At 49.1% G+C, this 12,647-nt stretch overlaps 1 protein-coding gene across 2 annotated transcripts in view; it reads left to right on the top strand.

Moving 5' to 3' along the window:
• The first annotated feature begins 3,772 nt into the window (after positions 1-3,772).
• Positions 3,773-12,647, top strand: part of LOC122368439 — a 56,343-nt gene continuing 47,468 nt past the window's right edge. Inside the window, exon 1 of one of the 2 annotated variants that reach the window (XM_043342367.1) lies at positions 3,773-3,893. The gene's annotated coding sequence lies outside the window, so the exon portion shown is untranslated. The remainder of the gene's footprint in view (positions 3,894-12,647) is intronic. The other variant, XM_043342368.1, reaches the window with a different exon arrangement.

The raw sequence follows: 12,647 nt of genomic DNA, 5'->3' as shown, positions 1-12,647 counted from the left end.
CGGCAACGCAACTGACTCGCCAAAAATCGTCACATTTCTGTTGTTATCAAGGTTTTTCATTTTACTGTAGCAGAAAACAGTGTCAGCTGCTCACTGCCACAGAAAATGACGTAAATTTACTGTATTTTTCCAGAATCGCATGCTTTATTTGGAAATTCTCTAATGGATTTGCAAAATCGGACATCGTTACAAACAACTAACATTAATATTAACCTAAAAGTCTCCTATTTTGCATGTATAACTCTACAAGTTGTATTAGACGTCACGCCTGTGCGCTGATCTTCAATTATCGCAATTATCCAGGTTTATGTAATTAGTGAAGCTGAAAAATAATGAAAACGTCCCATAAGCTGATAAAAGAATATTTGAGAAGAAACTGAAGATTAAAACGCTGAGTTTTACCTTAAAAAGACATACAAGGTAAAAGAGGCTTTAAAGGAATGTATACTGCCATCTATGGACATTTATAGCAAACTATGCTTTTCATTTCTGACAGCAGGTGGCGGGCTGCTCTCTAAGAGCGAGAAATCTCCATCCTAGCCTGACATCTACAGGTGAATTCTGCAACCACTTGGAGGTGTAGTGCGGCACAGCTTCATGCAGGCGTTGATCACAGAGCCATCTATGAATCGCTTCGGCAATGAGTGAAAACACAGATCTCTGCATATGAAGGGACGGATTATATCGGCGATCGCTGAATTTATTTTGACAATCCATCTTAATATTTATCTAAGGACCAGTAGGTAAGGCATAAGAGGATACAGCAAGACCTCATCTCATACGCAGACGCACGGAGGCCGGAGGCGGTCGGGGTCGTTCCACCGCCGTCGGGGTCGGGGTGCCGCTCAGACCCTGTGTCCCCTGGCGCGGCGGTCACAGCGCCCCGCCGGCTCCCGGCCACGCAGTGTGCACTTTTTTTTTTAGAAATACCTCATTTTATTCAGCTAAAGACATCGTTTCACATGCAAAGATAAAAAGGGAAACAACATAATAAACTGATCGCTTAGTGACTCCTAGCAGCTTAGATAGACCGGTCAAAAGTTTCAGCCAACCCTGTCCACTTCTTTTCATGGTCACATAATTTTACCCTTTTGAGAGCTATGTGTTTTCGGTGATCATATCCCTTTCAAATTTAGTTGTTAAAATGTCAACAGAGAGTGGGTATTTACCAGCAATCATCGTTTTTCCTACGATGATAATGCGCAGTGAGCACTTGATTGCACAAGTCTTTGCGGAGGTAGAAGAATATGTAGCCGTTTCTCTGGTGTCCCTCGCCCAGAACGTTGGCCTCGTCGACGCAGCTGACTCGGATCGTCATAGTGGTACCATCGGTCCCTACCGAGACTGTATACGTCCGACACGTAGTGTCCGGAGTGCGTGGCGCAGCCGTAGTGGCTGATGACGCCCGCCAGCCGGCAGGTAAAGTCGCCGGCCAGGTCCACTGAGCAGAGAGACTGGTCGTCTTCCGCACTTAACTCCGAGAGGTGTGCCTGCTCCAAGGCGTCGGCCGGCGCTCCCTTCCCAGCGACCTCATGATGCTATAGCTATAGCTAGTCGGGTCTGCCATATCGTGACAGATAATCACTAGTCTGTCATATAATCACTAAAGTGATTATCATTGGACATGACTTAATTGATAATGACTCTGAAGTCTGACATTGTGAAAGTTTAGGGTCACATCATAGATAGAACTATCACAGCACAGCCCTCCACGATGACGTACCAGGGGCCCGCCACCTTCATCTATCAGATTTGATTGAAAATCGTTTATAGGGGTAAGGCCGGGTAATCATAGACCCCAAAGACGTCTGGCATGGCAAAATATCAGACTTCACAGATAAAAGAAAAATTGAGCTATACTGCACAACATTTTTAACCTCGGATTGTAAGGGCGAGTTTGATGGGCTTATAACTCGAGAAGTGAGAACTGGTTAGCAAGCGACAAACGGTAAACAGCACTCAACTTGCAATGAATGAAAGATTTATATTACTTTTTTCAAATTAAAAAAAAATCTTTGTTGAAAAATCGTAATATTTTTTTTCTAATTTGTCCCTAATGGCCTTTAGGATTTTTTAAACATTTTTTTTAAAACTCAGAAGCGCTAGTGTGAGGCCCTCAGAGCCGACACCGATGTAAGACACCGAACCATCAGTATTAGGCCCTCAGATTGGCGGTCTTTGGGCCCTCACACGTGCCACTATGGGCCGTTAGAGACACTGGTGTGGATTGTGGAGTGTGGAGCCGTCCCATGCGGGTATGGACTCGTAGAGCTGACGCTTCATAGGCCGGCAAAGGGCCCTCAGAAGCCGAAGTGGGGCCCTTATGGAGATTAGTGTGGCTACTTAGGAGCCCGTGACTCCGTGTGGTGCTTTCACGAGTCCGTCCTGTGGATCTTATCTAAGTCGAACTATGGCACTCTTGGACCCTGAGCGGCCAACTAGCACCGCAGGGTCTCTCGGGCCCGTACGGCACCATGCATCTAACGATGGGACACGTGCCCCTAGTCCCCCCCCCCCCGGCTACGCTGCACTTGTTGCGGCCATATAGGTAAATCATGGTCCCACGTCATCCATATTACCGATCATAGGCGGCGGATGATTCCTGGTCTAGGTCTGCCCAATACGACCGCCATCGTTAAACAATACGCCGCCAATAGGGTTAATTAAAGCGGCATTCAGCTCCCTGTGGTGAGAAGCAACAGATTTTGAAACAGAATAAAGGCAATGACCACTAAATTAAGGCTCTGATTATAAAATTAGTCACTGTGGGAAGTCCATTTTTCTTTAATTCATTGTTACGAGCGTACTACCTAACCTAATTCTGAATGGGCGGGGTTTACTTGTATTGAATGCTCAGGACCCTGTCGGGGGGGGGGGGAAGGGAAAGGGGCATGGTTGCAGCTACCTTCAATCGTCCCGAATGGCCCACGTGCTTAAAATTAAAATACTGAGACGTACCCGTATCAGAAACCTACATGTTGCGACGTTAGACGTCTCTACAGAAATTGCGCTCTCTAGCAAAATATGTTTTGTCTCGAGAGACAAGTCATTGCGGGACATATTGACGGTTGCCATAGCAACCACATAAGCTAGTTTACGAATTAAGTTGCCCAACCTAGGTGAGAACGAACTTATGGGACACCCTGTAGGTATTGATATGATATGCATCCGGCTTTTCCCTCTTTAGAAGCAGCCCATTCTTATCGTTGATCACGGATATATTTCGTGCCTCCTCGTTTGAGATGACGGTCACATCAACCAGGACAACAGAGGACGGTTCCTCAGCAGGCCAGGACCATCTCCGCGAGGTGACCGGTTGATGAGCTTGTAGTTTTGGGGCCTTGGTTTGAGTTACTTTGAGGAGTGGCTAGTTGAGGCCTGTCTCACCAGACATTCCCGTCCGACGGGAAGGGCGCAGCCACTGCGACTCATTAGTAGGAAGTCAGCTTATTCCAAAGATCAAACTTAATTTAACATCTCATCCCACCGTCTTCTTAGCAGGAAAGTTGAGCGGGCTGCAGGCTTGACCTGAAGGCTGACCACCCACGAAAAAAACACGATCCTTCAATTTCGCGATAACAATCTAGTATTTCCCGCGCTTACAACAGCCACTTCAAAACCAAACCCTCTGTCACTCTCATTTCCATATCTCCGTCTCCCCGTCTTTCCCACCTCCCCAAAGACCGGAGCCGACCGCAGCGCCCCTGGCGGCAGCGGCGCGAACTACCGGTCCCGGCGGCGGACTGAGCGGCGCACGGCCGAACGGCGCGTCAGACGTGGTATTGATTGTGCCGCGGTGCCAGTGGGCCGACGGAGGTCCCGGGCGCGAGCAGTGCTGGACCCAGGGTGACGTGTGACAGGCTCTTCCACAGCAGGCTCACCACTTCAGACAGGTAGGTGCAACGTGTTCGTGGTATGGGAGGTTGGTGGGCAGGGTAGGGGAAGGCGCGGATTCTTTGGGATTCTCCAAGTGTACAGGGATGACGCCTGATTGTATGAATGAATAATTGCTTGAAGACGCGAATTGCTTCATGTGTTTGAGGTCAATTGACATCGAGGCGCAGAGCTTGTCTCTGTTTTTACCGTGGATGTTTGTTATTACGCCCTTATCACTTAAAATTTCATTAATTACCTGGGTCCTTTTAAATAACTTATGAGTGGTTTTCGTTTACTTAATTAACGTCGGCGACTTTCTTTAGCCAAATACCTACAAATAACAAGTAATTGGCAACCAATTTCGTCTGCAAACATGTCACCGTTTATTCCCGGCGCTGTTGCCTGTTCCACTCCGCGGAGCAGGCCGCGGTCGTTCGTTCCCACCGGCTCGGCCAGTCGGTCGAACGCCGTCCCACACTGACCCTGGACCATTTCTCGGCACCCTCCTCGTAAATTCCTCGCGAGGGGACCGCCGGAGATTTCCCAGCGGCAGCCAGGGGGACGCAGTTATAAATAGGGACGTCCGTCAGCAGGGGTGCGAACCTGGGGCCGTCTTCAGCCCCAGGGCGGGATCACTTCCCCGGCCCGCGGCCGTCCCGAGCCGCGGCGCCGTCCCTTCTCGACCCGTCCGTCCCAGGGCGAGTCACCCAGCAGGGAACATAACGGAGCGACAGCTAAATTGGAGGGATCGCCCGCCGCGCCCGGGCACCCTCATCTGGCCGATCAAAGCTGAAATTACATCGGGCAGCGGGAGGAGACGCGTCCCTCGGAAGGCATCTCTCTGATCTGACTCGCCCGTCGCGCCGTGGTGTTCCGCAGACACCAGCAAGGTGTTTGTTACACCGCAGTGCAAAACTGCACGTCAGCGCATCGGTGGATGCAACAGGAGAATCGCCCGTGTGCAACCGAGCATGTGCTGACCCCGTTGTGTACACAGTAACGCCCCTTATCAAAGATAGGATACCGTCACCGTCCAACCGCTATGACCACACCGTGGCGGTGGCTCCGTGTCGGGACGGGGGCGGCAGCCGACCAAAGTCGATCGCCGGTCGGCGCTCGATTTTCTCCACCCAGCGCAGTGTAAAACGAGCGTCGGACACGGCCAATCAATGTCGCTGACGACTTGGGTCGGCGGCCGGCCGGCCGGTGTGCGGTCCGCCTGCGGTTGGTGCGGACTGCGGGCGGCCCGTGTCGCAGCACCGCACCGCCGGCCGCTCGGCCTGTGAAGGCGGTCGACAGTATCGAGGTCTGTGCGCAGTTACTTGCACCAGCCGGCCCGCTGGCAGAATATGGAGACTGGAAAGCCACCCAAAGCACAAAAACGCATTTGTTTTGAGCCGCGCGCGATTCCCCGCGGCGTGCGCGCTCGGAGCAGCGCCGTCCATCGTACCCCGCTCGCCGGTAGCTACTGTTGGAGTACAATAACAGCGGCGGTGGCGACAGTAACGACGTCGCTGCGTCGCTAATGGCGGTGACGAATGGACCCGTACAGTAATACAGCTTCATTCAGCCTCGGACTCGGCCCGGCATTCACCGCGGCCCCATACGGCTCTGTCGGTGGTCAACGCCACCCGCGGTAGCCATGCCCAAGTTTGTCGGAACCAGTGTTCGCCACGGGCCGGGCCAGCCCAACGGGCCACGGGCCGGGCTGGGCTACGGGCTGGGCCGGGCCCCCAAATATCATTAGTTAACGGGCTATGGACGGGCCGGGCCAAGAGCTTTGTGCACTATGGGTTTTGCGACTAATGTCAATTTAAGAAAATTTGGAAACTGATGCAAACAAAACCCACTGGGAAAATACAAAAACTAAACCAAATTTAAGCAATGTGAAAGAAAACCTACTTGATATTGAATTTTGGGAATGTTGAGAATTATCCAATATCACATCATGTCACACATAGGAGGGTTTTCATACAAATTCCGCAACCAAAAAGATCAGAGAATCTCTAGCATCATTAGTTTGTTAATAAAAGTTAAAATGTAGTCATCAGAATAACTTACTTAGCACTAAAACTCAAAAAACTAAGAAGCCACTCAACAATGATGGGCTACAGGGCTACATTAAGTTTAACACTTATATATGGCGATAGTGAGACAATTCCAACCAGGGGCGGATCCAGAAAATCTCCAAGGGAGGGGCCATTAGAAACCAGGAGCCCCCCCCCCCATAATCCCACCTGTTGGAGGCCCCATCTTCCCACTTGTTGGGCCCCCCCCCCAAAAAAAAAAAACTGCGTCATATTGAGCTTATCTAGCTGTTCAGGCAACATCTCAACATCTGTGCAGGCTTGAAGGCCCTCTGTGCAGGTTAGGAGGCCCTGTAAAAGTGGTCATCTCTGTGAGTATAAGAGACCTCCAAGTTATGAAAAGCTTTACCAATCTTCTAACAAAGAAGCCTTCTCAGCTAGTCTTCTAAGAAATAACTAAGTGGGTAGGTTAAAAAAAAGCTCATCGGATTTCGGCCACTTTATTTTCAGGAGGCCCCCTTTTCAGCTTTTTAACTTTTTAACTTTTTATTTTATTTTTGAAAAAATCGGCCAAGGGGGGGGGGGGGCCATGGCCCCCATGCCCCCCCCCCCTTGTATCCGCGCCTGATTCCAACACAGTCTTTTTTCCTTCACCGACGGCTTTTTAACGAACAGAAACTTAACAGGATACTCACAAAACACACTGTACGTAACGAGGAACTCTACAGAGTATTTCGCGATGAAAGCTTCTTTAAATGTCCATAAATTTGTCAAAATAAATCACAACAAACCAGCGCCTTCTCAACAAAACTTGCAATCATGGCGGCGGCGCTATATTTATGTGGCGGCATCTAGGTAGTATACACAACAGTATATCAAATAAATACGTTTTTTAAGTAAGTATCAAGGTGAAAAACAAAATTAAACAAATAAAAAATTAAACCTAAATCACGAAGTCTGAAAACTCGAACGAAAAACAAAACAAAAACTTGATCATATATGTTTTATTATACAGTTGGTCAGGATCGCTACCTGCCGCAGCTGCGACAATCAAGAAGTGTTCGCTCATTTTCGATTGATGATGATGATGCTTAAAAGTCGCAAAAGTACCCAATGACATTTCAAGCTTACCATGTTTTCTGCTTACGCTGCTAGCGACATCCATATCTTGAAAAGAGCCTAGCATAAAATAGCAAGGAAAGTAGCAGATAGTTGTCCACAGAGATTCGGTTGACACGTGGGCATGAATTGAAAATAGATTAAATTAGTTTTGCTGATAAATGGATGGATTTTCTCTTTTTTTTGGAAGACAGTGCTAAAGTGAGTGTCACCTATTTTGTATGCTTTCTCAGGCTTTTGATATTGCAGCATCTATGGAGTGAATTTAACAGCAAGGTCAATCCCAGACAGATTCATCAATTCCCATAAATCAAGCTTTTTTCTGCTGGTAAGTGCTGGGAAGCATAGAGTATGTTGCAAATACTTCCTTCAAGTATGCATTAGAGTCACCAATTATGAATGATAATATTCACACACATCAGCTTGCAAGATAACTTTACTCATAGAATGTAGTTAATATAATCATTACGGAGCGAGCGAAGCGAGCGGAGTCTTACGTAGAATAACGGAAATTTCTGAGTATGAGCGGCCGGCCGGCCGTGCGGACGCTTTTGCGAGGCTTATATCTCAGCAACCACTTGACCGATTTACATGCGGTAATTTTTGTAGGGTAGCTTCATTCCTTCTACCAAGTATTGGACTATTCCCGATGCATGTGGGTGACCCCTTATGCACGTGCCACGTGCAAAACGAAGAGGTGTCAGTTTTGCAATTGTTGCAATATCTCGGTAACTACTTGGCCGATTGCGCTAAAAGTTGGCATGTAGGTAGGCACCCACTAGGCACTGCATATCCATGTGCCAGAGTTGGGGTGCCGCTGCACGTGCGCACGTGCAGGGGTCGTTTCCAGATCTCGAGAACGGCTGGACCGATGGCGCTCAAATTTGGTACACGGTTAGGGACCAGTTAGTAGGGTGCCGTGCACAAGTCAGTTGGGACCCATTTTGCACGTGCGCACGTGCAGGGTGCCGCTTCCAGATCTCGAGAACGGCTGGGCCGATTGTGCTCAAATTTGGCACATCGCTAGAGACCGGTTAGTAGGGTGCCGTGCACAAGTCAGTTGGAGGTACCCCCTCGAAATATCGCACGTGCAAGGCTCACCCTCTCGCTCGCTCCGTTACTCGCCCCAAAAGGCGTTATACTGGTGTAAACCTTTTATAGGTGTGTAATCATGACCTAATTGACTGAGGTGCTTGCTGTTACTGTTAAAATTTGTGCCATAGGTGCTTGAAATGATTATATTCATTGAAAAGAAGGGAGTTATGATTGCCATGTTAATATTCATGCAGTTTGAATTGTTCTCAAAATAGTGTAATCAATCATGCTTATTATAGCAATAGACTAAGACAATAACTAGATTGCTATTTTTGACGGGCCGGGCCGGGCTGGGCTTGGAATATTTGCCAAGAGCGGGCTACGGGCTGGGCCGGGCTCTGAACCCATGGGCCCGGGCCGGGCTGGGCTGGGGATTTTGGGGCCCGTGGCGAACACTGGTCGGAACCTCTATGCGGGTCCCGCAGCGCTGGACGTAATTATAACGCTAGCAGTGGCCCCGGCGAGAGGAACATTCGCCGCCATCGCTGCCGACACCCTCCCCGCCTCCGTCTGCGCTGTTGCTGTCGCCGTCACCGTCCCCACCGCCGTCCCCTTCCATTACTGCTGTCGCCACTGTTCCCGGCTCCGGCTCGGATTCCGCCGTCTTCGCCGCTCCCGTCCCCGCCGAGTCTGTCGCCGCCAAAAGCGTCCCCGTCTCCGCCGCTCCCGTCCCGCCATGGCTGTCTCCGCCGAAACCGTCTCCGTCTCGCCGAGGCCGTCTCCGTCGCGGTCGGTCCGCCGACCCTCTCGTCGACTGTCGTCGAGCAATGACCTTCTCGTGTCCGCGTCGATCGGGCCCGGCGAGATGGGTCGCTCCGGTTCGACCCAACCCGATCGACCAGTGAACGACACGGAGGGTTTCTTTGACGTCAGTGATGTAATTACGACTTACGAGGCGGTCGGTTAATGGTAAATCATGTTGAGAATGGTACATTTGTACATACAATCGTATCCAGGTAGTGTCATCCATTGGGATTTTCCGCTGCTGATGTATTGCCAAGTCAGACGGATAACCTTGTTAGGGCTTGTTATCCACGCTAATGTATCTTGTTTGGCCAATTTACTATGGCAAAACATGCTCTCAGCCTCCCTTGTCACTCGATGCATACTATGCATTGCATAGTAAAAAAACAGCCTTTATCGAATAACGTCTGCGATCCCAAAACTGTTCCGAAAAAAAATTAACCATGTACCGTAACGCCACCACAGAAAATCGTCCATTACGCCAGATGAAGACCGCGTTGGTCGAGTGGACCGACCAGCCGCCACGGCTCGATCCCGGTCTCCCGTAATCACACCAATTACCTACCGCCCCGTATCGGCACCACCACCCCACGACCCCGGCCGGTACGGTCCCCTGTGGCCGGCCATTCACGCCCCAGTTACGGCCGACGCAGACGTGTGCCGTGCGTGAGCGCTTACGGTAAGCAGATCTGCTGGAGCCGCTCACAGCCGGTATTACAGAGGGGAGGGAGAGTGGAGAGCGCAGCTCCACCGATCTGAGCTGCTGGAGCTGCTCACATCCGATATTACAGAGGGGAGGGAGAGTGGATAGCGCAGCTCCACCGAGTGAGCTGCTGGAGTTGCTCAGTGCTCACAGCCGGTATTACAGAGGGGAGGGAGAGTGGATAGCGCAGCTCCACCGAGTGAGCTGCTGGAGTTGCTCAGTGCTCACAGCCGGTATTACAGAGGGGAGGGAGAGTGGATAGCGCAGCTCCACCGAGTGAGCTGCTGGAGTTGCTCAGTGCTCACAGCCGGTATTACAGAGGGGAGGGAGAGTGGATAGCGCAGCTCCACCGAGTGAGCTGCTGGAATTGCTCAGTGCTCACAGCCGGTATTACAAAGGGGAGGGAGAGTGGATAGCGCAGATCCACCGAGTGAGCTGCTGGAGCTGCTTGCAGCCGGAATTACAGAGCGGAGGGAGGAGGGAGAGCGACAGAGGGTCCACAGCGAACGGTCGTATGTGTGGTGCCTATAACGGGTCACGGGAATGAGGGCGGCATAAACCTATTTTAGTTTAGTGCGTGGTTGGTGAAGACGCAAGTAGTAAGGACGTCGCCCCTGTGAATGAAATGTGTCCCATTTCGGCCTATAAAGCCGCTGGGCAGTTCAGTCTGATGGTTTTACTGCGTGGCTCCCCAGCTGTCCAATAACTTTATTGAACTCGCAGCTCGCAGTAAAATCATTCCACTCCGGTCAGCTTCTTCCTTGAGATCACTGAACTGCTCTCGTCCTTCTCAAACCGTTAATTCGGACTGATACTCATTTAGGTATAGTTATGCGAAGAATATCTTCCCCTCCTAAAATTATAAGGTCATGCCTGGGCTGCGAACGAGCGAATCGTCGGATCATGAGTTGGCCAAGCGCTGCCAGGGACGCCCTGCTCGATATTTGTCAGGGTCACGCTGCATGTGTATTACATGCATCGCAAATTACATTACATTAGGTACATTAGCTGCGTGTCGCGTCAGCCACGACTGAAGGGTTTGGTCGAGATGGAGTAGGGACGCAGAAAAAGGCAGGGGGATGGGAATGAATACAGGACGAGAGGAGAGGCCGATATAGATGGCCTAGGCCGGCTCAGGAGGCGCCGACAGCCGGCTAGATCAAGGATCAGAGGACAGTGTTTTGACGGTATATTTGAGACGCTAGAGAAGATTAGAGATGAGGCAGCGGTCGAAAAACAAGAACGGCTCAGGAAAATGACAGGGCAGAGTCCTCAGACACACAAACTGAAGATGAAACAGGATAAAAAAATGGATCATTAGTCAAAAATGTTTTTCACGTGGATGTATGTAACTTGACCCTTTCTTTCTAAGCCAACTTGCCGTTTGGCGTTTGGAACTATTTCGCATGTTATCCGAACAAAGTTTGTTATCGAACAAATGAATGAGATAATTAATAAGGGACGAAATTAAGTATTAACAAGTATTGACGAAGTGTCATTTTTAATCTTCCTCAGGTAAATGATAGTAATTCGTATTCGTTTCGGGCTACACTGAGGTAAAAAATTGTTAAAAACCAAATATTTCGGCTTTATTGAGTAGCCTTGTTCACTGGTTTGAAATATGAAATACAAAAAGACGATACAAATGTGATGACATGCGAAACAGGTTCGTGCTATCAATGATCTGTGACTTCCTTTTTTTTTACACTGTGGATACGCTGAAACAACCATAGGGGAAGTTGGGGGAACGCCGAAGACTTTTTTTCTGACGCCCGTAGCACGCAAGGTAGACAACATACGCTATTCTTGTTGGCGTCATTCGAGAGGCCAGTCTTTTGCCTTTCAAACATACCAGGCGCATTTGATGAATTCGCATACCGTTAAGCGCACAAACTAAAAATATCAAAGGAGTGACTTTTTCGGCGTTGCCCCGGACTGCGGGGAAAGCCGAAAATGGGAGAAATGATCTACGGGGAATGCCGACATTGATGTTTTGCCATTTTATCTCAAACTTTATCCAGAATTCATCAAAGCTGATACACGTTTCAAGAGCTTGAGGACGCGGTGCACACTGGAAGTTATAATTGTGTGATATAATAAGAAAATGCCAGGTAAATCATTCCTTATAGGTAACAGGCCGTTGTGTCGGTTGAAAGTGTAATTTGTGTGACTAAAAATACGCGTTGCTATTCTACAGCAGTAAAGTCCACGTAGCGTGCTTTTAACACGTGCGTAATCGCACGTTTTCGGCATTACCCCAGCCAGCCATACTTTCATTTGCAGGCCCATAACTTTTCAACGTGCTGTATAAATTTCAAATAGGCAGCACACTTATGCAAAGACATGCTAAAGATTACTTGACCGAATTGGCCAGACAAACGGTAGCATAATGAGTAAAAAATGCAGCTTCAAAGGCGCATGTAGTACAAGGGAAACGTACCTTGAAAACGCTCTTGGCGCCCTCACAGTCGAAGTATTCCGAATGACGACTCGTAACAAACATGCGATAATTGTAGTCACTTAAGCTTCAGAGCATCACTGACAGGTGGCATCCATGTCTTACGGTTTTCGAAATATCTCTAATTTCGGCTTTGCCCCAACTCCGGCATTGCCCCAACTTCCCCTACAGTTCAAATCATCACACATCGTTATGACAGTCGTAATAAGATATTATACATCGTCTGATTCGTATCATCGTCGAAAGTCGGAATCGTATAAGCGCCAGACGGTCTCTTATAAAAATGCATTAAAACCTGTACTTTGGCTATCATGCAAAGACAAGAAAGAGTACCTAGATACTTTTGAGATGCAAAAAAAAAAAACAACTATGGTTCCCCATTTTCTCTATAAAACTAACACATGTCAACACAAAGCAACGTCCCAAATCGGGCTAATGGTAGCTTTGCCCACCCCCCTATGGCAAGTGACACTTACATAAGAAACAACTCAAATCACGCGTCAGCAGTGAAGGTTGGAGTCATCAGAAACCTCGCCAGGAGAGCAGAGAAAATATCTAGCACCAAAGAAGCGGAAGCGAAAGAAAAGGAGCATTTAGGGAAAGTGTTCAAGCAGCACGGATACCC

The sequence above is a fragment of the Amphibalanus amphitrite genome, unplaced genomic scaffold (genome assembly GCF_019059575.1).
Source record: "Amphibalanus amphitrite isolate SeventyFive unplaced genomic scaffold, NRLGWU_Aamphi_draft 000947F_arrow, whole genome shotgun sequence".
Classification (NCBI taxonomy): Eukaryota; Metazoa; Arthropoda; class Thecostraca; order Balanomorpha; family Balanidae; genus Amphibalanus; species Amphibalanus amphitrite.
This window is presented reverse-complemented; position numbering and strand designations above follow the sequence as displayed.